This window comes from Corythoichthys intestinalis, chromosome 14 (genome assembly GCF_030265065.1).
Source record: "Corythoichthys intestinalis isolate RoL2023-P3 chromosome 14, ASM3026506v1, whole genome shotgun sequence".
NCBI classification, from domain to species: domain Eukaryota; kingdom Metazoa; phylum Chordata; class Actinopteri; order Syngnathiformes; family Syngnathidae; genus Corythoichthys; species Corythoichthys intestinalis.
Genome location: NC_080408.1, coordinates 53,447,777 through 53,470,675, shown reverse-complemented (window position 1 = coordinate 53,470,675; position 22,899 = coordinate 53,447,777). Strand labels below are relative to the sequence as shown.

Here is a 22,899-nt window from a genome sequence, read left to right as displayed (position 1 = left end):
TCCCTGCTGAAGAAAAGCAGGCCCAAACCATGATGCTGCCACCACCATGTTTGACAGTGGGGATGGTGTGTTCAGGGTGATGAGCTGTGTTGCTTTTACGCCAAACATTGTTTTGCATTGTGGCCAAAAAGTTCAATTTTGGTTTCATCTGACCAGAGCACCTTCTTCCACATGTTTGGTGTGTCTCCCAGGTGGCTTGTGGCAAACTTTAAACGAGACTTTTTATGGATATCTTTGAGAAATGGCTTTCTTCTTGCCACTCTTCCATAAAGGCCAGATTTGTGCAGTGTACGACTAATAGTTGTCCTATGGACAGACTCTCCCACCTCAGCTGTAGATCTCTGCAGTTCATCCAGAGTGATCATGGGCCTCTTGGCTGCATCTCTGATCAGTTTTCTCCTTGTTTGAGAAGAAAGTTTGGAAGGACGGCCGGGTCTTGGTAGATTTGCAGTGGTCTGATGCTCCTTCCATTTCAATATGATGGCTTGCACAGTGCTCCTTGAGATGTTTAAAGCTTGGGAAATCTTTTTGTATCCAAATCCGGCTTTAAACTTCTCCACAACAGTATCTCGGACCTGCCTGGTGTGTTCCTTGGTTTTCATAATGCTCTCTGCACTTTAAACAGAACCCTGAGACTATCACAGAGCAGGTGCATTTATACGGAGACTTGATTACACACAGGTGGATTCTATTTATCATCATCGGTCATTTAGGACAACATTGGATCATTCAGAGATTATCACTGAACTTCTGGAGTGAGTTTGCTGCACTGAAAGTAAAGGGGCCGAATAATATTGCACGGCCCACTTTTCAGTTTTTTATTTGTTAAAAAAGTTTAAATTATCCAATAAATGTTGTTCCACTTCACGATTGTGTCCCACTTGTTGTTGATTCTTGACAAAAAAATTAAATTTCATATCTTTATGTTTGAAGCCTGAAATGTGGCGAAAGGTTGCAAGATTCAAGGGGGCCGAATACTTTTGCAAGGCATTGTATAACAGGACGCAGTGTCCACAATCAGCGAATAGAACGGTTGTGGGCTGAACTAAATAGAGTTGTCTCCTACCACTTCAGTTATCACTTCACCTTAATGGAAAATGAGGGAATATTGGATTCCACGGATGAACTCCACTTATTTTGTCTACACTACATCTATTTGCCAAGAATTCAAAGAGCAGTTGCAGAATTCCAAAATCAGTGGAACCACCATGGATTATCAACACAAGGAGGACAAACACCTCTCCAACTGTGGCAGAGAGGGGTCCTTAACAGTGCTGGAGATGGTGCAATTTAGGAAGGGTTGGGGTTATTTTGCAGGAAGTGACGCCATCGAAATAAATGAATATACCCTGTAACAGATAGAAACTGAAAACCATATTACTGTTCCACAAAATGACTTTATTGTCAATCAAACATTAATGAACAGAATTCAAATGGCAGAGGACCCATTGAGTAATGACGACAACCATGGTATTGATTTATTTCTCGGCCTGGTGAATTTTCTTTGTGAACAGTAAAATCCAAGTATCTCAACTAAACCGTTTGAAACATTGAATGTTTAGGCAACCAACAACAAATGACAGCCTTTCTTTCTGCTTTTTTTCTAGTAAAGCAATTTATTCTCTCCCAAAACCTTGTGTGTTTCCTAATGCAAAGTCAATACTTTCAATGAACTCTTCATATGTGTCAACCAGTGGTAACTTAAGGCAGTTGATGTAGTTGTTTGCCATGGGCAAACGACATCTGGTGCTGATGGACTGATCATGCAGGAACTCAAGTGATGGCTGAGTGGAAAAGCCAACTGGAGGGATGGTATTTGCTCCTGTTGCAAAGGCTAGGATTATACCTAGCTTTGATGGTCCTGCTTGCTCTAACACAGAAAACAAAACAAAACAAACAACATAGAGAACTATGTTAAATTCATTTTATGATGGATCAATGTTTAAGTACCATATAAAAAGACTCACAAGAAAGAAATTAAAGATGTGATTTTTTTTTTTTTAGATTGCATATGAAACAACACAGTTCAAAGGGATGAAATTGTAAAAAGGAAGGCACCAAGGAAAACATGAAAAAGATACAATATAAGGAATATGAAATTACATATGGGCTGTATAGACGGTACTGAGCCATAGGTTGGTGACAAATCCAAATTCTTCTGATGATAATGAATGTACTGTAAGTAAGTGTCTGCAAATACTTTTTCCTAAACCAGTATTTGTACAATTCCTATACAGACATAAACTTGAGAGGTACCCATATCTACATGAAGCACCTCCTGTGGTGATTTAGTTTTTGAATGCTCAGATTCACTGTTGAGAAAGATGAAAATTACATTAAAATTATATTTCACAGACAATGCATTATCCTCTCACAACTGGCAATGCTCAACCATAAAATGGTTTGTGTGGATATAAAAAAAGAAAAAACAATCCAGCGTTTACACGTTTATTTGTGTACTGTATATTGTGGATGGCCCGTTTCCACAAAATATCTTAAAATGGGGAAGTGAGTTAGCAGGTTTACATCTAACTGTGGTATTTAAGCACCTGAAAATTCATTTTATTTTTTTACTTCTTTTGCCGGAGGGCATTTCAAATTACCGTATTTTTCGGACAATAAGTCATAGGGCTTTTTTTAATAGTTTGGCTGGGGGTGCAACTTATACTCTGGAGCGACTTATGTGTGAAATTGTGAACACATTGTTAAATCATTTCAAATGTTATTTTGGTGTTATTTTGGTGTTTTGAAGTGACACTGATGGATTGGTAAACTTGTTAACATCTTTATGCTATAGTTTTTTGAATAACTCTTAATAGCTATGTTACGTTAACATACCAGCCACGTTCATTTCGTTGTTCATGCATCATGTAACATTGTCATACTGTACACTTATTCAGCATGTTGTTCTCTATTGTATTTTTATTTTAAATTGCCTTTCAAGATGACACATCTGTTCTATGTGTTGTATTTTATCAAGTAAATTTCTCCAAAAAATGTGACTTATAGTCCGAAAAAATACGGTAACCAAGTATGAGCAGATGAGTTATCTAGGTGCCTAGAAATCAAATGAACACTACACGTTATTACCAAATTATTTGAGGTATTGACCCCCTCTACAGAACCACAGGGCTTAGCTTACAAACTGTGGTGTTTTTTCCAGTCAGGAGTTCTGGTGACTGCTGTTTATTGTAGTTGGATGTTAATGAGCAAAGATCGTCCTAAATTTTAGATACTTTGGGAAATGAGGCATAGATCTGTCTGATTCACAACTAACAGAAGAGTGACTGTTTATCTGCAATTAGTTTACTTAAACACATCATACTGACAATTTACTTACACAACACTCTGAAGACTGGCCAAAATAGCATGGTTTAGTTCTTCATCTTCAGAAGAAGGGCCAGAGATGGACCCCACAATTGAAAGGTAGGCAGCATAGTTGTCATTGCTAGCTGGAGTCTGGTTCACTGAGGCATCACTTTCCAGGTCAGTAATTGTCATCACTTGCTGTGATGCAGCGCGTTGGTTAGCTGGGGCTGTGGCAGCACTGAACGGTTGCTGTGGTGCAGAGTGCTCGTTAGCTGGGGCTGTGGCAGCACTGGATGCTTGCTGTGGAGGAGAGGGCGGGTTAGGTTGGAGCCCCGTGTGAAAAGATACTTAAAATTATTCTGTGTTTAAGTTTTGCTTACCCTTGCTCTTGTCATCATGTAATTGGTTTGACTGGCAGTAATAGAATTCTGGTCACTAGATGCTAAGGGTGTAACGGTACATGTAATAGAATTGAACCGTTACAGTACATGGTAGTCGGTTCGGAACGGATGCGTACCGAACGAGTTTCTGACGTAATATAACCCTTACTTTTCGAGGCTGTGAGTCGATCGGGTTACAGTTACAGTCTCTACTATAATGAGGACAAACACGGTAGGACAGTCTAGAAACGTCAACGGCGCAACAACGTGGCCGCCGCGAGTACGCAGTAAAACGCAGGCGTCAGAGTCAATGAGCCAATGTACACCAGTCGCACTGCGGCCGCGTGTTAGATGCTTCCCAGAAGCAGCTCAACGCGACGCACGCGAAAAGAATGGCAGAGTTTATTATTTTACGCGAGACGCGGCCCTCCTGCGTCAATACTACTAGCTAGGATCGGGCCGGAAGTCACTCGTGTAATAATACGGTGGATCCGGTCGATTTTCACTAACTAATATGCAATCGTAACCTACTTTTTGAGTCCATCAGATCTCTTGAGTGGTAGATCAGGGCACAGTTGACTTGTCTTTGTTGATTTACGGCTGTCTTCTCTGCTATGATAATAACCAACACGGCCCCGTGTTCAATACAAAGCCCTCCTACCACAACAAAACAAGTAGGAACTAATATTCACATAGGAACTGAAGTTATACAACATAAAATATACAATATAAATGGATACTACATCACATTTGTAAAATATAAACATATAAAATAAATAATAGCCCATTTAAATAAAATAAATTGAAATGAGCTAAAACACCTGTAATTAAGTAATAAGAATAATACACACATCCTGCTTACACAATTAAATTTATTAATTTCTGTGTGGCGCTTTAACTTGAGAAAATCCACCAATAAAGCTTCTGAAAACCATTCATAAGAAAAAAAAATTCATTGAGGCATTTCATTTGTAAAATACATGTTAAAATTCTATTCTTCTTTCTTTCAGAAAGAAAGCTGACCAATACGCGGGGTCTGACAGGCAAATTGTTGTTGGATTATCTTTAAATACCCGCTACTTTTTGAGCAGAATTCTAGCTTTGTATAGGCTAATGTTCCTATTGTTGAAAGCACAAAAGTATGCAATAAAACAACTAGCACGCTTATATTTTGCATTTTGTTTTTTTACGGTACCGAAAATGTACCGAAAGGATGGTTTGTGGACATTTAGTCAGATCATTCGGGAAAATTTGGGGGGCGTGGCCTAGTCATATTAGGTCATTTGGGAAAATTTGGGGGCGTGGCCTAGTCATCAGGTCATTTGGCAACGTTTGGGGGGCGTGGCCTAGTCAAATCAGGACATTTGTGAAGATTTGGGGGCGTGGCCTGGTCATATATGGTCATTTGGGGGAGTGTCCTATTGATATCTGGTGATTTTGTATTGATTTGGGGAAGTGTTGTTTTTTCCCCATTGAAAATGAATGGGAAAAATTTTGGACGTCCATGGCTGTCGATGGCATCGACTTACATAGGCGTCAATGGAATCCAAGTACATTGGCATCAATACAATGGAGAAACATGCCAGTCAATGGCAAAAAACAAAGTAAATGCCATGAGAAATGAATAGGAAATTCCAGTCGTCAATGGAATCCAAGTACATTGGCATCAATACAATGGAGAAACATGCCCGTCAATGGCATTAAACAAAGAAAATGTCATGAGAAATGAATGAAAAATTTGGACGTCCATGGCCGTCAATGGCAGCACCCCCTAGCACAATGTCACTAACAGCTACAAATCAAGTCAGAAACCTTGGCGTAATTATTGACTCAGACCTAAAATTTGATAGCCATCTAAAGTCCGTCACTAAATCCGCTTATTACCACCTAAAAAATATAACCAGAATTAAGGGGCTTCTGACTCAACAAGACATGGAAAAACTTATGCATGCATTCATTTTCAGCAGATTGGACTACTGCAACGGTATATTTACAGGTCTTGATAAAAAATCTATCAGGAAGCTGCAGCTAGTACAGAATGCTGCAGCCAGAGTCCTCACAAATACAAGGAAGCTGGACCACATTACACCGGTTTTGAAATCGCTACACTGTCTTCCAGTGAGTCATAGGATAGACTATAAAATACTACTGCTCGTCTACAAAACACTTAATGGCCTTGGACCAAAATACATGCTTGACTTGTTAGATTCCTATCAGACATCTAGACCCCTAAGGTCGTCTGGAACGGGTCTTCTGCATGTTCCAAGAACAAGAACCAAGCAGGGTGAGGCAGCATTTAGTTATTATGCTCCTCACCTCTGGAACAAGTTACCCGAACGTCTGAAGTATGCTCAAACTGTTAGCTCCTTTAAATCAGGGCTAAAAACGCTTTTGTTTGGCACTGCATATCCATAACTGTCTATATATTTCAACCTACCTGCCTTCTATTCCTATTGTGCTTATCTCCATTGCTGATTTCAATGATTATTAGTAGTAGTAGTTTTTGCTTTATTTTTATTTATTTATTTTTATTCTGTGATTAGATGTGATCATTTGTCTTGGTTTTTACGTTGTGTTGATTTAAATATGATTTTTATGGTCTTCATGTGATGTAAAGCACTTTGAATTGCCTTGTTGAATTGTGCTATATAAATAAATTTGCCTTGCCTTGCCTTGCCTAAAGTGTCAATGGAGTCGGGGACGTTTGGGGGACACGTCCTATTGATATCTGGTCATTTTCTGTTGAATTTTGTTTTTTCCCCATTGAAAATGGGAAAAATTTTGGACGTCCATGGCCGTCAATGGCTTCGACATCCATATAGTCAATTGAAAGTATATTGGCATCAATAGCTTCGACATGCATGGCCGTCAATGGCATCAATGCAATGTAAAAAAAAAAATCAATTGGAAATCCCATTGTAAGAGAATGGGAAATTCTCCCATTTGAAATCAAGGTAATAATAATAATAAACTATGATATAAGTAGGCTAAAGTTGCAGAACAACATATACCTAACATATACTTTCCAAAGGAAAGATCCAGGTAATAGTAATAATAAATAAATAAGTACAATAAAGTTGCAGAACAACATTACCTTGGCTTTTCCTTTGGGAAAGACCCAGGTAATAATCAGTGTTGTCACGGATTACTTAAAAAAGTAATTTAATTACTGATTACTTTATTATCAAAATAACTAAGTTACTTAAAAGTAACTTATCAGTTACTTTTTACCAATTTTTCTCCTTTTGCTGCCTCAACATAAAAATAACAGACAAATGTCATCGCTTGTAATTGAGTTTTTCACATTAGGCTTAATCTTTGAGTTAGCGGGGGTTTAATTAGTTGATGGAGTTGATTTCCACCACCATTGACTCGCCCTAGCTTAGCTATTCCGGAGCTCTAAACTAACAAATAACTCACAAACTGCACGGAATTTTTTAAATCAACTCCAACGACTAATTAAACCCCCGCTAACTCCAAGATTAAGCCTAATGTAAAAAATTCTGAACTTCCCCTTTGAAATAAAGACCTAGCCGTTAAAATGTTGTCTATAAAAGTTGTAAAGCAATAAAACAAACAACAAAAATTAATGAAATGAACAAAAATCCTACAACCTAAAGTTTTCATAATGGGTCAAAATCATTTGCTTAGCCAAAACTACACCAGAGGAGGTAAGATAGATATTTAGAGTTTCTTTAAGTCTAAGCTTTCAAACGCAACCAACAACAACTTGAACAGTTGATTCAACTCGAACAATGTCAAGATGTGTATATACAATATTGGCCATAAGTTTGGAGACTCCTCAAAGGTGGATACTTTGAAGAATGTAGAATACAAAACCTGTTTTCAGTTATTTCGCTTTTTTGCCATTCCACATGTTCATTCATAGTTTTGATGTCTGAAGTGAGAACTTAAAATAGTTGTGAAAATATATAAAACGCAAAAATTATTAAGTGTGTCCAGACTTTTGTCTTTTGTTTCAGAGTATTCAACATGCTTTTTCCCCGGTCCCACAAATGTAAAACTCCGCCTATGATTAAAAACTCTAACTATAAAATGTACATAATTACAAATATTATAAAGGCTGGTTACAAACTGTAGAAGTGCTGTCTCGCTACCTGTCGGCTTTGTTACGAGTTTTTTCGCGTTGTGCTGTAATTCCAAGTGCTTCCTTGTTGAATTGGATGTCGAGTTTTTAGCAGTCTTTCTGAGCCAGCGCAGAGTTTGCAACGCACTGAGATATTTTTGTCATCTTTACTGGACTGATATGTGAGGTAATGGCTGTATCTCCAGTGACAAAATGCAGCCATTTGTTGTATCTCTCCAGCTCCTTTACTGTTAGCATCCTGATAGATAGCCAGGCTATGTTGTTGACCGCCGTGGCTGGCGGCGCGTACACAGCATGGTAATACACGTGACCCGTTTTTTTCCGATGAGAAAACGTGAGATGTAATGTCATCCCCAAACTCAAGAGCGCTATTTTCTATTCAAATGCTCTTCGTACATGACAACAGTATTCTTTATTCTACATACAGTATGAGGCAACAACAAAATAGTAACGCACAGGCACTGAGGAAACCAACTTTAATCAGATTACTGGCTTGGAAAAATGAACGCTTTAGATTGCTTGTTACTGAAAGAAAGTAATCAGATTACAGTAACGCGTTACTCTGGTAATAATAATAGGTACAATAATTTGCAGGACAACATTACCTAATAATAAACTATGATATAAGTAGGCTAAAGTTGCAGAACAGCATATACCTGGCCTTTCCATAGGAAAGACCCAGGTAATAATATGGAAGAAATAAGTAGGCTAAAGTTAAGGAACAGCATATACCTGGCCTTTCCATAGGAAAGACCCGGTAATAAATAAATAATAATAATAAGTAGGCTAAAGTTGAGAAACAGCATATACATGGCCTTTCCATAGGAAAGACCCAGGTAATAATAAGTACGATAAAGTTGCAGAACATCATAACCTTGGCCTTTCCAAAGGAAAGACCCAGGTAATAATAATAAGTATGATAAAGTTGCAGAACAACATATACCTGTTCTTTCCAAAGGAAAGACCCAGGTAATTACATGATTAAGGATAGTTTATTGAGGACAATAAAATCATAACTATTTGGGAATTCTTTCTACTTATATTCATTACTTTATCGACTGAATTTGAATGAAACACACTGAGAACATAGCAAAATTGTTTTACCAAAAGTCAATTCATTTAAAAATTTAGAAGCCTGTACCATCGCATTTGTAATAGATGGCAATTCATAATTCACAAAAAAAAAACATGTTAAATGAGTGTTTGTCCCACTATAGTGGAAATGCATCTCAATTTAATTTGAGGGCATAAATGGCACCCAATTTAAAAAATGACCCTGCCGTGAAACACTGGTGTCCAAAAATTGGAAGCCAGCTAGAAATAGAAAAGGTAGAAATTTCTCACCAAACACTTCAATTAAATAGCTCAACTGGCTGTGGAAAAGGATCACAGAGAGAAGAATTACAGTTTCCAATTACCCGTCATACTATTTTTGGACATGTCTCTCATCCAGGACATAGGTTTGGTCTAAACATTGGTAGGGACCATATAACAGTATAACCTGCATGTACACATTTTGCTGGGGACAGGACATTAATTAGACCAAACAGATTGGCGGAACGGAGGTCAGGCTTACATTTCTCACGACTATGAAACTAATTAATTGGGAGGCAAAACAATCAGTGCAAATAAATCTGTTTTAATTTATATTAACTTTCATGTGTATTGTTCAGGTGCTAAACCGTTCGATTCCAACCTTTGTTTTGAAAACCAATAAAAGAAAAACTTTGGTAACTTTCAGAATAAATGTCTTAATTTTATGAGCATATTTAAAAATAATATATCATTAATAATATAATATTTAAACATAAATGACGTATATTAACATACACAATAAATACAAACTTGTTAAAAATCTCTTGACTATCCTGGAATGCAAAAAAATAGACATTTGTCTTAAGACCACTCAACATTGTCTAAATAAATAAACAGTGTTAGGAAAGTTTGTTTTCTATATTAACTAGTTCAAATTACAGTTCACAAATCTCAAAATGAACTGTTCAGTTCACAGTTCATAATTCAAAATTTTGAACAAACGTTCATGGTTAAAAAAAATAAAAAAACTTTTGTTGTTCTTTTTTTTTTTTTTTTTTTTTTTTACTGACATCTACAAAGAGAGTCTTCGCAAATACAACCAGGAACTGACAAATGCAAAGCAGTCGTATTTTTCAGAGATCATTAGTAGAAACATACACGCACACCATTTTCTGTTGTTGAAAAACTGACTAATCCACAAGCATCATTACCACAGGAATTGGCATCTCTGAGGTGCCCTGTATTGATTTCGCAGCATTCTTTACAAACTACTACAGATTAGACAGATTGTGTGCAGCTCCAGATCAACAATTCCTAAACTAACTGCTTCCCAAACTGTACCCCAAGTCAACCTTAGACAGTTTGGCCTCTTGGACTGTGTCAAAATTAAAGCCCACAACTTGCTGCCTTGACATCTTTCCTTCAAAATTTTTCAAAACCGTTTTTTATTGCATAGCCCAGACGTACTTCAAAATATAAATACTTCTCTCCAAACAGGAGCCTTCCCACAGACTTTAAAAACTACAGTGATAAAACCTCTTCTAAAAAAACCTAATCTGGATGCCTCAACCATTAGTAATTACAGGCCAATATCAAATCTGACATTCCTGGGGAAAATTATCGAGAGGGTTGTTTTTGAACAGATCCAGGCTTTTATGATGCAAAACAATATTTTTTTTAAACTCATTTAAGTCTGGATTTTGGCCACAACACAGGACAGGAACTGTGCTTATCAAAGTCCTAAATGATATTCGTTGGAATACTGACGCAGGCAAATCATTTGTTCTCCTACTATTGGATCTCAGCGCCGCATTCGACACGGTTGATCACAACATACTGCTCAGCAGATTGGAACAGTGTGTAAGGGTCACTGACACTGTTTTTCAGTGGTTCACATCTTACTTCCATGATAGGGATTGCTTTGTGTCAAACGGAAACCATCAGTCCGAACGAACCAAATTCACATGTGGGGTTCCCATACCTGTCAACCCGAGGCCGTTGGCAATCTTGCAAATAGTGACGTATGCGCTTACAAATTGGTGACTAATCTTACAGCGTTGTATATAGTGTGCAATATGAAACAAAAATAAAACTCAATTTAAAAAAAAAAAAATTTGAATTTATTGGTAATATTGTAACATACAGTATAACCTGGTGCAATCAAAGAACAATATCTTCAACTACATCATGATTACTCAAATTTAACAGTGACTTTTGGTATAATTGTACGTAGCACTTTTGGTAATTTCTATCATGTCTTTTGATGGCTACACTTCATGGCACTTCAGTTCGCAATTCAGTTTGACTTGAAGGTCGTTCGTTAGTGTGTCCAATTATAAATTAAAAAGATCAATTGATAAAATGAACTTAGGCTATGTCTACACTAGGACGGATAATGGCTTAAACGTGTAATTAGTTGGACTATACCGCATGTCGGCTACATTAGTATGCCTATTATCCGGATTAGTTGTTAGACGGATAATGTAGGCTGGTAATGTTATTCACCGCCTACGCGCCGCCCAATATGGACTGCTGTCTCCGTACAACATTCCGATACTCACGAAGGGATGTCAAGGTGTCGCTGTTTTCAGTGCGAAAAGCCGAGCGTGCTCTCCCTTCACTGTCGCTCCTGCGTGATGCGTTCATTTGTGATCAAGAAAAAAACTGATCACAAAATAATGACAGTCTCGAATGTGTAGTAATTTCGAAATTTGCCGTTCCGGTTCAGAGGTAAAACCGTGCGGGCGATGACGTAACACATTAGGCTTTTCCTTTCTATGCATGCGTAGTTTGCGGAAATGCAAGTGTACCTTGCAGAAGTGGCAGGGCCTTAAATGCACCTTAAACGAAGTGTGGACAGGTATAAAAATAGTCAGCAAAATACCCTGGAGAAAATTATCTGTCCTAGTGTAGACGTAGCCTTACTGATGCAATCTTTGAGTCAGGGAACATTTCTTATGCCAATTCTGAGAAGTGATTAGCAATAGTTGCGGGCAAATTGTGTTCGGCGACAAATTAGCAGAACCGCTTTCGTCACTTTTCATTCTGCAGACTTCATCTTTATGACCAGTGTTGTTAATCTTACTTTTAAAAAGTAATTAATTACAGTTACAAATTACTTCTCCCAAAAAGTTTTAAAACTGTTTCATCATTTAAAGATAGATTCAAGTCAAGATTTTGCCGATTGAGGAGTATTTTAGATAAAAAGTTACTAAGGTTAGCTAGGAAGGTTCACTACAACAGAGCCTTTCTGAGAAGTCTACTGCTTTAAAATGGCGGCTGTTTACCAACGCCACCAAGTCTGTCATTTCGCATGTAGTTCTATATGCATGTGATATCTAGGCGTAGATTGTAGGCTGTCGGCTACAGTCAGGAAATATTGGAGCCACCTAGCCTAGCATCGCGTTTGCTACAGCATCACAACGAACACTCTTCTCTCTCTGTGTCTCTGACTTTTCTCGTGTCATTCAACCAACGTAGTAACGCATAGTAACACAATGTCTCGTTGCCGAAACGGTGACAAAATCCGGAGGAAAAAAAACGTAATGCACGAAAAACGTACAGATTTTGAGCGTACGGCCTACACATTTAAAAATCAGTGCTCACTTGTACAAATTATGCCGAAACTGTACAACTTGACAGGTATGGGTTCCTCAAGGGTCCATTCCTGGACCACTTTTATTTAACATCTTTATGCTTCCCCTAGCTCAGATCATGGAACAGTATGCCATCTCCTGTCACACTTATCCAGATGACACACAATTCTACATTTCGGTGTCGCAGCATGATTATAGTCCCTTAGTCTCCCTGAGTAAATTTACAAGTATTCATCAAATCAATGAATGGATGTGCCAGAATTTTTCCAGCTAAACGTGGGGAAGGAAAGGAAAAAAGGAAAGGTCAAAGATATGCACACACCTTGGCACAGTGTCACTTACAGCTGCAAATCAAGTCAGAAATCTTGGCGTAATTTTTGACTCTGGCCTAAAATTTCATAGCCATCTTAATTTCGTCACTAAATCTACTTATTACCACCTAAAAAAATATACGCAGAATTAAGGGACTTCTGATCAACAAGTCATGGAAAAACTTAAGCATGCATTCATTTTCGGTAGATTGGACTATTCCAATTGTATATTTAGAGGTCTTTATTAAATAAATCAGTCAGGAAGCTGCAGCTAATACAAAACGCGAGTCCTTACAGATACAAGGAAACTGGACCACATTACACCGGTTTTGAAATTGTTACACTGGCTTCCAGTGAGTCAAACGATAGACTATAAAGTACTACTGCTCGTCTACAAAACACTTAATGGCCTTGGACCACAATACATGCGTGATTTGTTAGATCCCTATGAAGCATCCAGACCCTTAATGTCATCTGAAACCGGTCTCCTATATGCAGGGGCGCCGTATAGGGGGGAAAAGTAAGACTGATTACAGAGGCCCATGCCCTGATGGGGGCCCACAAAGAAAATTAGAACATTAGTTAATCGTTTGCAAATTTAAATATTCATCATTATAATTTTAACAGGAATAAAACGAAGGGTTTTGTTTTCTTGTTTTGTTTTTGGCAAAAAGTAAACACCCAGAGAGCATAAGTATTGCCAGCCACCACCACCCCAAACCCTCGTATTTTCATGAAATGGTTTGGTCCGCCTTTCCTTCGATCAAAACGGGAGCAGCAAATAGAGATGCGCTCTTACACCAGTCAATGACTCGAAGCGCGCAGAGCGCGGTAGTGCAGAAATGTTTTCAAAACAAAAATCGGGTTTTCAAAAGAGGTAAGAAAAGAAAGCAAAACAGGAGATGGGTAGAAAAGGCCAACAGGATGTGACAAAGTACTTCACAAAGTAAGGTTGGTGTCTTGTGTCAGTATAGTGCTGAAAATGAACCTGTTATCTTAGCTCAGACCGCATGGCGGCATGGGCGGGCATTAGTGAGCCGGGCCCGCCCTGAGAGACTGCTGTGCCCGCCCTTGCGCGATTAGACTGTACTGTGTAATTTTTGTTAATCTTCCACGAAAACACACGGAGAGGACGAACCCCCTATTCATCCTATCTTGATCTGTCGTCATATAATTCAACCAATCTGAGCAGCAAATGAAGGCAATTTCTAGCCAATCACAGATAAGGGAGGCGGGCCGAGTAGCCGGCCATTGGGTGCTCATGTTTATCAGTGGATATGGTATGTTTACGCTGGAGCACTTTAGTTGAATAAATGCATACATAACTGCACCATTGTTTTTCGCATACCTGTCAAGTTGTACGGTTTCGGCGTAATTTGTACAAGTGAGCATTGAATTTTAAAAGTGTACGCCGTACGCTCAAAATCTGTACGTTTTTCATGCATTACGTTATCTTTTTCTCTGTTCAGATTTTGTCACCGTTTCGGCAACAAGACAATGCACCAAAAAGTTTTGCGTTACTACGTTGGTTGAATGACACGAGAAAAGTCAAAGACACTAATAGAGAAGAGTGTTGTGACTCTGTAGCAAACGCGATGCTAGGCCAGGTGGCTCCAATATTTCCTAACTGTAGCCGACAGCCTACAATCTACGTCTAGATATCAAATGCTTATAGAACTACATGCGAAATGACAGACGGCAGTGTTAATAAATAGCCGTCATTTTGAAGCAGTAGACATCTCAAAGAGGCTCTGTTGTAGTTAACCTTCCTTGAGAACTTAAGTAACTTTTCATCTAAAATACTCCTAAATTGGCAAATCTTGACTTGAATCTATGTTTAAATGATGAAACCGTTTTAAAACTTTAACATTTCGAAAGTAGACAGAAGGAAACTAATGCAAAAACGGTAGCAATTTTAACAACTTTAACAGTTGATTCACAACATTAAACGATTTCCAAACATAGCAAAGGTTACTATGTTTTGGGTTATTTTTAAATGAAGAAAAAAAAACATAAAGGTAACACCAGTTACTTTGCCAAGTAATTACTCTTACCTTCAGGTAACTAACTCAGTTACTTTTTGAGAGAAGTAATTTGTAACTAATTACTTTTTCAAAGTAAGATTAACAACACTGGTCATAAAGATGAAGTCTGCAGAATGAAAAGTGACGAAAGCAGAGATTTCATTCTGCCAATTTGTTGCCGAACACAAGTTGCCCGCAACTATTGCTGATCACTTCTCAGAATTAGCCAAATAAATGTTTCCTGACTCAAAGATTGCATTGGTAAGTTAATTTTATCAAGTGACCTTTTTAATTTATAATTGGACACAGTAACGAACTACCTTCAAGTCAAATTGAATTGCTAGCTGAAGTGCCATGAAGTGCAGCCATCAAGACATTTATAGAAATTGCCAAAAGTGCTACATACATTTATATTAAAAGTTACTGTTAAATTTTAGTAATCATGATGTAGCTGAAGATATTGATTGTTCTTTGATTGCACCAGGTTATATGTTACAATATTACCAATAAATTCATATTATTTTAAAAATTGAGTTTTATGTTTGTTTCGTATTGCACGCTATATACAAGGTTGTAAGATTAGTCACCTATTTGTAAGGGCATACGTCACTATTTGTAAGATTGCCAAAGGCCTCGGGTTGACAGGTATGTTTTCGTTTGTCTTAATGATTTTACGATGAACTACGACTTGTGACTTCAGTGACAGAAAATGTTTCAGTGCACTGATGTAGTAATGTACGGGTAATAACGCCACTGTTCAGACTAAATTTACGTTGACGAAGTGTGCCCCCCCTAAAAAATGTAATGCCCCCCTGTAACTTCTTTCTGCAGCCGGGTCTGCTCTATACGCTGTATGTTTACATAAATATATTTTCATTTTAAATTAATGCAGAAAATGCAGGAAATTACATAGTTGATACTCTAAATGTGTGTGTGTGTCCGGGCACTTTTGGTGGGGCCCAAATTGATATCTTTTCATGGGGCCAAAAATCCCTGGCAGCACCCCTGCCTGTATGTTCCAAGAACAAGAACCAAGCAGGGTGAGGCAGCATTCAGGTATTATGCTCCTCACCTCTGGAACAAGTTACCTCAAAATCGGAAGTGTGCTCAAACTGTTACCTCCTTTAAATCAGGGCTAAAAACACTTTTGTTTATCTATATATTTCAAATTTCAAGCTAATTGCTTTTTATACTTTTTTTTTTACTTTTATTCCCATTTCTGATTTCAACTATTATTAGTTTAACTATTCATGTTTTAATGTGATTTTTATTTATAATTTTATTCCCTTTTTCAGTTGTCTTTGTTTTAACTTTCTTTTGATTTAATGTGATTTTTACGAATCATTTCATCTCTGCCCGTGGATTCTCATGTGATGTAAAGCACTTTGAATAGCCTTGCGTTGAATTGTGCTATACAAATATATTTGCCCTTTTTTTTTTTTTATCATTTATGTTTTTGTATTTCTTTCTTCTCCTGAATAACTGCTGTGTGTTATTATTGACAAAGTCAATATTAGAACCATAGACGTCAATTATTTTACCCACTCATACACTCAAACTGTGTATTCATTTTAATATTCAATTTCAAATCTGCGTCGGTATTGAAGTGTCCGTAACACTCACTTAAATGTTGTAAATGTTGAGTTCATTTTGTTTAAACTTATAGATTAGTTGAATTTTTCTTTTATCCCAGACAATTGTTTTAAGTTGTTGAAATATCTGACATGTTTTGGCGAGCACTTTCGCCTTCATCAGGGAGTCATTGATGTTGGTGTGACGCGTCTTTATCAGCCAATGGATGAAGGCATGACTCACCTGTCAGTAAAAAGTAAAAAAAACAGGACATACAGAACGACTCACGGACCACCTCAAAACCATAGACACCACCGGCAGCATTGAATTCACCTATGAAAGGGAAACAGATCAGTCCTTTTCTGGACATAAACGTACATCACACAGACAACGGGGACACCAAAATAAAAGTACACAGGAAACCCACACACATCGACCAATACCTCTTATTGACATCTGAACACCCCACTATCCACAAACTGTCAGTAGTCAGAACATTACATGAACGTATGACAATAATCACGGATGACAGAACACAGGAGGAAAAAAACAACATGCACTAAAAATGTGTCAATATTCACAGTGGGCAATATAAAAAGGTGTTGGACAGGTTAAAAAAAAGAAAAACACAACACGGGGGAAAGAAAACAAGAACACAGAGAAGTGGTGACGTTGCCGTATGTGAGAGGAGTCACGGAACGTATTCAAGGAGTCATGAAAAATACAACATAAACACATCGGTCAAACTACACACAACACTCCGCCAGATATTGGTCCATCCAAAGGACAAAATCCACCCAGAAAACAAATGTTACTCCATATATGAAATTCCATGCAAATCATGCAATAAATCATATATCGGGGAGACAGGGACGAGTTTTATTACAAGAGAAACAGAACACAAGAAGGAGTGTGAGAAGGAGACAACAACAATAAGACAAATAAGGTCAATAAAAGAACAAGCACAACAGGAGCCATCACCGATCACTGAAAAAGGGAAAACCACACAACTATGGACTGGGAAAAGGCTAGAGTCATCCGCACCGAAGAAAAAAAAAAAACATCAGCGCTGGATCAGGGAGGCCATTGAGATCCGCAAGCAGGGCCCGAGGACCATCAACAGGGACTTACATGCTCTCTACTACCTAGCCCAGCATCCTGGAAGAGTGAATAGTCAGCAGAGGGCGTGACTCGCCTGTCAATCTGACAGGCAAGTCATGCCTTCATCCATCAGCTGATAAAGACGCGTCACACCAACAACAGTGACTCTGATGAATGGGGAAGTGTTCGCCAAAACATGTCAGGTAATTAAAACAACCTCTAAAGCAATTATCTGGGATAAAAAAGAAAAAAATCAACTAATCACCTAAATGTTGGTACTGGGCAAATGTTCTGTCATATTAAAATAAATAAATAAATAAATACTTCGCCGATCGTATTTTGTTCGTTTAGCCCTTGCCTTCTGAGATCTTCATGAATCATTAGCACAGGTTGCTACCGCACACGTCTGCTTATGTGTTTATATATGTGCATTGTATTTGTCTTTAATCAATTCGCAATGCAGATGTGATGTTGTAAAATTCCAAATCCTCTGTGAGCATAAGCACAGTCTCTAAATGTAAACACGGGTCGCATATACGACGTTTGAACATTTTAAATCGCAGGCAGTGACGTTTCGACTGTTAAAAAAATACAAAACTCCGTTTAGTAATATTCACATGACGACGCATCAAACACAGATTTCGCAAATCTTCATTAAAATTTTTTAAAAAAACATCTTTTTTAATGCCCAAAATGTGCGTGTGCGTCTGGATGATAGGTCAAACCGTAATGAAGGTAAGTTAAGGTTTTTCTTTTCGCGAGATACCCTGCTACATGTAGTCATGGCCTTAGTGGTGTGTTTCCCACCTCCACAACATAGATGTCTTTTTACATTAATTACAGTGACTGCTGCTGCTGGCCGAAAAAAAAAATTCTAATATCCCTCCTCTTGTCGACATGTTTGATTTCTGTCGGGGCTGTGTGTGTGTGGGGGGGGGGGGGGGCGGGTTGCCGGGGGTCAAGCAATCAGCCAATTAAACGTGCGTTTGAAGGGGGAAAAATTGGACCAGCACATTCACATAATGAAAATAATTCACTAAGTAATGCTAGGGTCAATTCTAAGCTTACAATAAATGGGAAGACAATCTAAAATTACCAATCAAACTTAACTCATTAGAAATGCAAATAACGTTGCTTAAAAATTGGTGGGGGCATTTTGAGCATACTGAAAAGTTGGTAGTCCCTAACGCCCTTATGCAAACCTACGCCCTTGTCTCTCATTGAAGCTATTTCCAAATTAGAATGGGGACGCGAAGGGACACATGGAAGCAGATGGAGTGTCATAAATGTCCCTTCAGATATTAGGTCTTGGCAACAAAGATTATTTTGTAGGGGTTACTGGCATTGAGAAAGTTTAATCTTTGACCCCCTGTGAGCATGTACTGGTGTCTGCTTGTCTCTTTACGTTAAAGCATCACTGTGCCGCTGGCTATTCATAATTGGAGCAGTGAACCTTTCTGTGCCCCACTTTCTTAATATATTTACGCTGCACTCAATTGTTAATCTCTGCAGTGGATTTAACTGACAACAGTCATTATGCTTCCATTCTTACCTCATAATTTAAGCAGTGGTAAGGAATAGGATGTCGAATGGATGTTGTTTGAGGAGGGAAAATCTGTCCCTGCCATCTGCCTCGCGCGCAAAATAACTTTCATAAGCCTCAGCAACAAAGACTCACACTTTAACAGGCAATATACTATTCTTGTGAGGGTTAAATTATGGATTGTACACACATATTTGAGCCAACAAGGGATAAAAAGGCGGGAGCTGGCTGCAGATGTGACCAGGAAGCAACTATCTGCTTATACTATCTATGTAATTGGTATATCCTTCTTTTGTGCATAAAGTATACAGGTATTCCCGGGTTATGACGGACCCGATTTACGTGATTTCGACTTCTACGACGCCTGTGTCTGTTTTTTTTTTTTTTTTTTAATGTTGACTTTTGTTTTGTGATACGTGCTTTTATTTTGGCGCAGGAAGCTTAGAGTGGGTTATGCTTCCGCACGCAAGAATATTTACACACCCGCCCACCCCACACATAGCAGTGACGGTGTCCTGCCAATGTAGTAACCCCCGTCAAAAATTCTATCCGTTCACCGCGGGAGCGCGCATGCATTTAGGGAAGGCGGAGCAACTGTGTTGCACTGATTTGCTTGATTTTTGTGTTTTGGCGACGTAGTTATTTACAAGGTTATAAAACATGGCCCATCCGTCAAAAAAACTTTTTTTTTCTGCCGTATAACGTAACATACACACTGAACATAACAAAAAGCATTGTTTTACTGTTTTACTCATAGGATGACCTATAATTGTTATTACTGTCATTGAAGCCCTGTATGAAGTTTCTCCAATTTAATCAACATCGATTTCCAAAATATACAACTGTGGTTCTTTTCCGGCTTTAATTAATTGTTTAAGTCGACCTAACTCATAAGTAATGTGTGTGTGTGTGTGTGTGTGTGGGGGGGGGGTCCTCTGTTATTTCAGACTGGACATTGCTCTGACAGAATTTGTATCCCTCTTCCTCAAATGGACAGATGAAGCCCGACCATCAAATGATTTATTTTACAAGTACTTCAGTGAAAATTACCACTCTATCACCACTGTTATTATGAAAAAAAATCTTTTTTTTTTTCTAGACAAAGGGGATACAAATTATTTCGGACTGTTTACTGCCTCAGCCAAAATTTGTAACCCCCCCCCTTAAATGGACAATTGAAGCCTGATCATTAAATTATTTTTTTCACAAATACCTCAGGTACTACTTTATCACCACTGTTTTTTTTTTTTTTTTTAACCTGTCCCGTTCAGCTGCTTGACACAGAGAATGGGGATCTGATTGTCCGAATGATCTGAACAGTTTTGATGTATAACATAGGAGAATTACATACATCCACTGAGATCATTCAACGTCCCTCGTTTATTAGAAGAAATCGGCGAACAGGAAGGGGTTATGGGGGAACAAAAGAAAAGAGGGAGAGAGAGACAGAAAAAGCACAAATAACAAGAAATACATTAATCGCCTACTCTAACTATGAATATGTTGGAGCTATCGTTAGCTAGTTGTAATTCCGGCTAATACCATGTGAGGGGCCGGATAGCCAAGCAAAGAGGGGGGGCGGTCTGGGAGATAAGTGATATGTGGAGATAATTTCTTACAGGAGCAGTGAACAGACCGGACAAGTCAATTGTTATTGCCGAAGACCATACTAGATTCCTCAGCAAATAAAGAATCACATTCCGTGTATTCAGTTGTCCTCATTTGTTTATTTTTATTACAATATTTTGTTATAATAGACACCATGTCCACATTAACCACTCTAAAACCAGTCCAAATCACAGTTCTGGAACATTTCTCTGTGAAACACAAAACTCTTTGAATACAGCTGACTCCTCTTCTCCTGGTGGTGGAAAATGTGCCCTGATACAAGACACTGCACATGCTGGGACCAAGAAACTTCCAGCACCAGCGCATCAATTGTCTGTAGACAATATGCATATACTTGGCAACCTGTGGCCCATCAAATGCCTTGCCTTTGTACTGCTGCTTGTAGGTCATCCATGCCACCTTGAATCCATATGGGTCTAGGCACACAGCATTGAGTCCAGGATGGTCGGTGATGCAGTCAAGCACCTGATTGAAGTGTTCCTCTCCTTGTCGACGTACAGCCACTACTTCTTCAATTTCATGGCAGCAAACACATTCAACTGCTGTAGGCATTTGCTGGCAATTACCACAAGTACACCTGAAATTAAAAAAAAAAAAAAAAGTAAAATACTGAGCAATGACACCATGAGCAGAAATTTAATTGAACAAGTGTATTGCTATACCAATCAATCAATAATTCTGGTGTTTATGAAAACAAAATATACAAGTACATGGCTGGAATACTGTACAAAAGTTTTTAAAAAAAAGTCATAAAATAATCTCTCAAGTATAAGTGAAAAAAAAAAAAAAGATGAAAAGAATACTCAAGTACCGAGTAGGCTAACTGCTTTTTTAAACAATGTCATCAGACAGACAAAAACATAAAATTATTTGCAAATGCATCTTCCAATCATCAAAATAATAACAGCCTATATCTTACCAATCTTGTAATCTCGATGGGTCTTGTCTACATTCCATGTCAGGTCGTCTGGGCACATTGTTTGAATCCTGATTAGCCTCCGGCTAATACATGTTAGGTCCAACATAAAATTCCAACCTCCTCCTCTTCCTCCAACTCTTCAAAAACTTGGATCTCCTCCCTTGCGCTCGATCTATCGCTTATATCGCTGTTTGAATCATTGTTTGAAGGGCTTTGTATGGCGGCCGTATGGAGCGCTGCTATCGCTGTTCTCGGTGTGACGTATCACTTCCGGGTTCGTCCCCTTTCAGGTTTTTACTGTACTGCCCTCGGTATATGAACGCTGGATACTACTCGGCATTACTGTACTGCCCTCGGTATATGAACGCTGGATACTACTTGGCAGTTAGATAACTCTTTAGTGACATCACGACTCTGAAGACAGCTCTCCATTGTCCACAGGTTTATTGACATCGTGTAAAGAGTAAAACTGAAACACACAATAAATGAAATGAATATCTTTTTCCCATACAATGTAAATGCACTGAATTTGTGAATGAAATAAACCAACCTGCTTTTTAACTGCTATTTAAACATGTATTTATACTATTAATTGTCTTTGTTAATTATTATCACTTGTATTTATTCTCTTTAACTGGCTAATTCGAACGCTACAACCATCAGGCACAATGACAAAATAAATTCTCACATAATATTCCACAATAACTAAATTTACCACAAATAATGATCTATATATGCAAAATGACATCTTAGAAATCAAATACGTACCGACGATGCTATCAAAAGCATAAGATGGTTGCAGATTCAACTAGATTGACAGAGGAGACAATAACAAGTCCTGCTGCCATGCTTGTTATACTTCCTGACTTTTTCTGGTCACATGACACTTAACTTCCTGACTTTGTGGTCACATGGCAAGTCAGAGGCCATTTCTGGTACTACAACCTGTCTTCATTTAAAGTGACAGTAATCCTCAGCCTCCCCGGTAAAAGTCAATTCAGGGGTGCTGGAGAGGAGGGTCCGTCGGGAAGTCGAAACTCGGATTCAGGAGGAGCAGTATGGTTTTCGTCCCGGCCGTGGAACAGCAGACCAGCTTTGCACCCTCGGCAGGGTCCTCGAGGGCGCAAAGCTGGTCTGCTGTTTTCTGTAGACTGACTTAAAAAAAAATAGTTCAAAACAATGAAGTGGCGCTACGGCGCAGTAGTTGACCACAACCTCAAAAGTGGCGTCAATAGGTTGGAATTTTGTTATAACGAGCAGTGCCGTGCGATATGAGGCTCGGAGAGGACTACAGACTTTATAGCTGGCAGTCTGGACGAGACCGCAGCGTGCTCGTCAGCAACCAAGGTTGAACCGTTGTCGTCGCAGGCAC

The 22,899-nt window shown here is 38.5% G+C and overlaps 1 protein-coding gene and 2 long non-coding RNA genes across 7 annotated transcripts in view; all 3 read right to left on the bottom strand.

Annotated features, from left to right (window-relative positions):
- LOC130929678 (disabled homolog 1-like) overlaps positions 1-22,899 on the bottom strand; it is a 257,976-nt gene that overhangs the window by 157,409 nt on the left and 77,668 nt on the right. The window lies entirely within an intron of this gene.
- LOC130929681 (uncharacterized) lies at positions 972-11,810 on the bottom strand. The gene is made up of 3 exons (XR_009066940.1): positions 4,221-11,810; positions 3,690-3,751; positions 972-3,609 (listed from the first exon to the last, which is right to left on the bottom strand). It is a non-coding gene; the product is annotated as an uncharacterized LOC130929681 (long non-coding RNA).
- Positions 15,057-22,589, bottom strand: LOC130929679 (uncharacterized). The gene is made up of 3 exons (XR_009066939.1): positions 22,296-22,589; positions 21,528-21,996; positions 15,057-21,185 (listed from the first exon to the last, which is right to left on the bottom strand). It is a non-coding gene; the product is annotated as an uncharacterized LOC130929679 (long non-coding RNA).